The sequence below is a fragment of the Juglans regia genome, chromosome 2, assembly GCF_001411555.2.
Source record: "Juglans regia cultivar Chandler chromosome 2, Walnut 2.0, whole genome shotgun sequence".
Taxonomy (NCBI): domain Eukaryota; kingdom Viridiplantae; phylum Streptophyta; class Magnoliopsida; order Fagales; family Juglandaceae; genus Juglans; species Juglans regia.
Genome location: NC_049902.1, coordinates 26,483,037 through 26,488,524, shown reverse-complemented (window position 1 = coordinate 26,488,524; position 5,488 = coordinate 26,483,037). Strand labels below are relative to the sequence as shown.

Here is a 5,488-nt window from a genome sequence, read left to right as displayed (position 1 = left end):
TTCAAGTTTTTGGTGTGAGGTGGTATGGAGGATGGAGAGCATAAGAAATTTCGAAAATGGCAAGGGAAGAAGAACCCTTGGGTGTGAGTCTCCCTTCCCCTTTTTTAGAATTTCTCTCAAGCCCTCATTGGTTGCTTGTGGTCCAATGCATGAAGCACAAGTGTCATTTCTTCTCCCCCCCTCTAGCCGAATGTCTCTTCCCCTTCCACCTAGCAGCGTTAGTCATTGCATATTTGAGTTAGGGGTATGTAGACATACACCATGTTGTGTGGCGCCTCCAGCCCCAACTTGGGATTGGACGGTGACTAAAATGCCAGGATATGTAACACATGGCTACATACTCTTCGTACATGACAGATAATATGCAATGCTCTTATATATACCAGTAGTATGCAATACAATATGCAATGGAATATAAATGGTTCGTGTGAAACTAGACAATGCCTAAAACAATTGCTTTAGCACATGGTACCGTAAAACTATGCATAACCCAAACATTGCCATCATCAAAATATTTCATTTAATAAAGTATCAAAGAGATGGATATGTTCTTTTTCCCAAAACACGGGACCAACAAAATATTTATTTCCACAAAAAGTTGAACCTCACAAGTCAAGTCTTTTCCACAAAATATTCTAGGTTCCCATGCTCCTTTTTTTTTTTCCAAGAGTCCATCTTAGTCCGGCTTCTTCCTCTTTTCCAGGAAGCTGCCCTTGTCCCTATTATTCAGTCTCTTCTTATATTCTATGAGCTACGAGGCCTTGAATGAGTCGGTCGACATTTTATATCCTATCCAAAAGAGAGGGCTCAGACTAGCTCTCGTTAGTCTTGGGCACCTCCTTACTGGTCGGGGTTACCTTGGTCTTCTTACGCTTCGTCATCTGGTACTTGAGGGCAACCTGAGACTTCTCCACCACTCGCCCGAGGAAGTGAAGTTCCACCTCTAGTGAAACTAGACTCATCAGAAGGCTTGGTGGCCAAACGAGTCTTCTTCTTTTTCTTGGCCCCTACCGCCGGGGGTGGCCCTCTTTTTAAACCAACCGCCAGCAACAGGGTGCCCATAAACTCATGGCCAAATACATGTGCCCTGCTAGGCACCATTAGAAACCTCTCAACATTGGAAGGATTCAAAATAACGTCCGACCAAGTGGAACTAACATTTTGTCCTGACCAAGCATGTACCAACCGATTGCGGGCTTCTTCCCAAGGAGAAAGAAGAATCTCGATTTCACGCTCATCGGGAACTAGAGACCAAGAGGCTCTAATGGGGAACTCTTGATTTGAGGCCTGGTTCGCAGTAAATTCCCAACCTTCACCTCAAACAAAGAAAAACTTCCTCTGCCAATACTTGGCATGGGAATACTTACGCTCCAACTAAACCAGCTTTTTGCAGGACCTGAAACTACAAAGGTTCCCATCCAAGCGCCTAAATCCATAGAGAGAGAAACTCACGAGCCGTGGGGTCGAGGTATTCGTCTCCCGTGGGCTCCAACACTCACCACCACATAACGCAGCAAGCCATCAAAATCCTCCATGTGTTAGGCACCAACTGGGCCAGTGCAAGTCCCAAGACGTCTAAGACGTCACAGACAAGTCGCACAAAAGGCAAATGAAGCCCCATCACAAACATAGTCGTATACAAAGCAACAGAAATGGACATACCTCTTACGTCAATGGCTCCGTGGCGTTGGTCAGGCAACCCCAGAACCACTGAGTCTGGGACGTTGAAGTTGTCCCTTGTGGCGTCGAGTTCACGACGGGAGACAGTTGAGGACCACCGAGTGCCCTCGAAAATCAAGCGGGGAGCATTTTCCCCTCCACCGTAGGGTTCGCAGTAGTCCCTCCAAGACGAACGGAGGAATCGTGGGGTCGCGAAGAACCGGCTTCACGAGAAAAACCTTTGGGATTGCTCTTGGAGGGCTCTTGGAGGAAGCCATAGACTTGAGAGAAAGATGATAGGAAAATTTTCTGAGAAAGAGTGAGACGAAGTACGGAAGGAAGACAAAGGACTCGAGAAAGAAGATAGGGAATGCCAAAGAGAAGAAGGGGAAAGGAAGTAAGAACCAGAGGATAATAAATACATGTAACAGTTGAGGAAAGGAATTCGGAACGGCGCGAAGGCGAAACGACTTCTAACATATGCTTGCAAAATGATAGAAAACCCAAAGAAACAAAACAACATATCAATTACAAGTCTCGTCACGCTGTGCGTGAGAGACTTCGCAGGTGACTGGAAAGGGCTTAATCCTCTCTTTAGGTCCCGCTGGGTATTGTTGTGGACCTAGGCCATGGCGTGGTCTGGTGGGCTAGTGAATATCTGGCCTAAGTCCAGGCGAGTCTAATCTGAATAGACAGAAATCCCTAACTGCCCAGGTATCTCGGGATGAAAGGGTGATCGGCTCATTTAAAAATAGGATAAGTCCTAAATCTCGAAGACTTGAATTTCAAATAACAAGCGGGACGGTTATTTGAAACTATCTTATCACAAAGCTCTATTTATAGGATCAAGTACGATAGTGATCTCATCTGAATATTTGGGCTGGGAAAATTATATTATCATTAGATAGATATATATATTATATATATCATGCATGAAAACTGTTACAAACACAAAGAGATTACAAAAAAATAAATTTACAAACTAACATAACTTCACTTGATCCATTAGATCTATTTTACACTAAAAGTAACTTTATAATCTGACGTACTACATCAAACTACGCCAGTTTGTGAATTTACTTTATATAATTCTTTTGTGGTTAAAGTAGTTCTAATCATGTATACATACAAAAATAATAAAATAAATACCTACTAGGGCCAAAGGAATAAAGAACTTTTAAATAAGTTTTGGTAAGAAAAAGAGAGGAAATTGTAATAGTAATAGAATGACCGATGGGATTTTACAAAATAATAATAATAATAATAATAATAATAATAATAATAATAGAAACAAAATAAAAATTATAATTTATAAGGAAAAATCCGAATGCAACTAATTTCGGGGACAAATTGGGGCACGAATCCACCTGACCCGTTAAATGAAATAGTAGCTATGAGTGAGCTTTGGGCGGGAATGGGATAAAAATGAAATGGGATCATCTACGCAGGATCTGATAGAACGAAAGGGATGGGTGCAACTAAAATGAAATGGTTCGTTTTGGGGGGTGGTGAGCTGAAACAATGTGTTTCATACGACTGAGCCTTCATTCTTTTCTCTTCTCTTCTCTCTCTCACTCTCTCTCTCTCTCCCCCCATTCTCCCTGTCAATTAAGTTCTCTCCTCCACCTAAATTCATCTTGCTCCCATTTTTTGGTTTGAACCATAACCCTAAGTCGTCATCCTCTTCTTCTTTTGTTTAACCCCCATTTTTTGTTCCAAACCCAAAACCCTAACCTCCTGCAAATCCCTCTTCTCCATGATTTGTACAATCATCGGTCTCTCTCTCTCTAATTTTCAATAACTTTGATTTTGTGAGCTAATGTTTATTTCTATTGCTTTTATTCTTTTAGTAGAATGAAGTCTTAGTGAGAGGAGCATATAAGACTGTGTGGTTCTTAGAACCTATCTTAATCAATTCTTTTCTTTGTGGTTGTAGTAGTTAGTTTCTAAAGTCGATGGTTTTCCAAACAAGAAATGTTGTTTTTTTTTTTTTTAAACAAAAATTGTCTTGTGGTTCCCTTGTTATTTGTAGATACAAGGCATTTCATGAAATTGATGGAATAGAAGTTGCTTGGAACCTGGTGAATATTGATGATGTATTGCAGTCACCAGAACAGCTGGAAAGATTACATTCAAAGGTTCATCTGTTGAAATCTCTGAAAAATGAAAATATCATCAAGTTTTATAATTCTTGGGTTGATGATAAGAGCAAGACCATCAACCTAATAACAGAGTTGTTCACTTTTGGGGAGTTTGAGACAATGAGTTTTTTTTTTTTTTCTGTATTGTTAGCCATATTTTCTTTCACTTTTGTTTTGGGTTCAATGATGATTTATAGCATACATGCTTTCATTGTGTTCTAGATATCAAAAGAAGCATAAGAGTGTTGATATGAAGGCCATCAAGAATTGGGCTAGGCAAGTTCTTCAAGGTTTAAGCTATTTGCATGGCCACAATCCTCCAATTATCCACAAAGACCTGAAATGTGACAACATATTTGTTAATGGTAACAATGGAAAAGTTAAAATTAGAGATCTTGGATTGGCAATTGTCTTGTAGCAGCCTACTACCCGAAGTGTTATTGGTATGGACATCCCTTTCTCTGAAAGTGTTACGACTTTGGCCTATCTGTGTAAATTGCGGTTTGTCATCTTTTTTTCTTTTTTGCAAAGGCACTCCTGAATTTATGGCTCCCGAGCTCTATGAAGATGAATACAATGATCTTGTGGACATATATTCTTTTGGCATGTGCATGCTAGAAATGGTTACCTGTGAATATCCATATACTAAATGTAAAAATCCTACTCAAATATGCAAGATCACCTCTGTAAGTTGGCAACTACCTGCAGTATGTCTCATTCTTGCTTTTCTTAAAAATGGTTGTTGTAATTTTTTTTCCATTTTGACGTTCCTTTCCTATAGGGTATTAGGTCTGCTTCTCTCAGTAATTAAGTGAATGACCCTCAACTCAAGCATATTAATATGTGGGATATGTTTAGCATATTAAAATGTAATGGATGTAGTGTTTGTGTTGAAATCTGTTTGTTTTAGTGCTCCAAAAAGCAACATGTTGGAGGAGGGAGAGATGATTGCTGAGGGAGATCATGAAGACACATTCTCATAGGACTGAGATTTGCAATGTAATTATGGGTTACAATACAAGCTACATTGTGGCATATTTGCTCTGGTACTTGTGCAATTACTGATTTCTTGTGCAACTACTATTTCTACATTTGTATTGAAATTTGAAGCTAAAGCCTTGAATGCTTGGTGTGCAATTCATTTCACTGAAACAAAGTTTCCCATTAAATTTTTTTTTTTTTTTGGAGTAACATGTAGAAACTCAATAAGGTCCATGAAAAAGAAAGTTCCCCAATGTGTTGATAAGAGTATACATCCCAAATGAAGTTGTGAATGAACTCTAAGCAACTGTCAATTTCTAAGGAATTGCGAATCAAAGAAGCATAGCAATGTCCTGTACAGCATGCAAATATTATTGAAAATAATCACATTCCAGACTTCCACACAAACTGTTTCATTCAAGATGTTTCAATGAAAGAAAGTAGATCGTAGTCTCAGGAGAAATTACAAAAAACAAGGTTTACATCGAAACTATCGCATGCATCTACTATTAAACCATTCAAATACACAAGCACCTTAACATTCCATCAATTCAGTTTGTCAAGCTTATGTAAGGTAGACATTAAACAGGAAATTAAAAGATGATAGATAGGGGTAGCTTCTTCATTCTGTCTCTGCAAATCTAACTCTCAATTTACCATAATCAAAGACCTCCCATGGTAGTGACCCATGAAGACATCCCCCATAA

General features: G+C 39.3%; 1 pseudogene; it reads left to right on the top strand.

Moving 5' to 3' along the window:
• The first annotated feature begins 1,673 nt into the window (after nucleotides 1–1,673).
• On the top strand, nucleotides 1,674–4,611 carry LOC109002115 (annotated as a pseudogene).
• The last annotated feature ends 877 nt before the right edge of the window (nucleotides 4,612–5,488 follow it).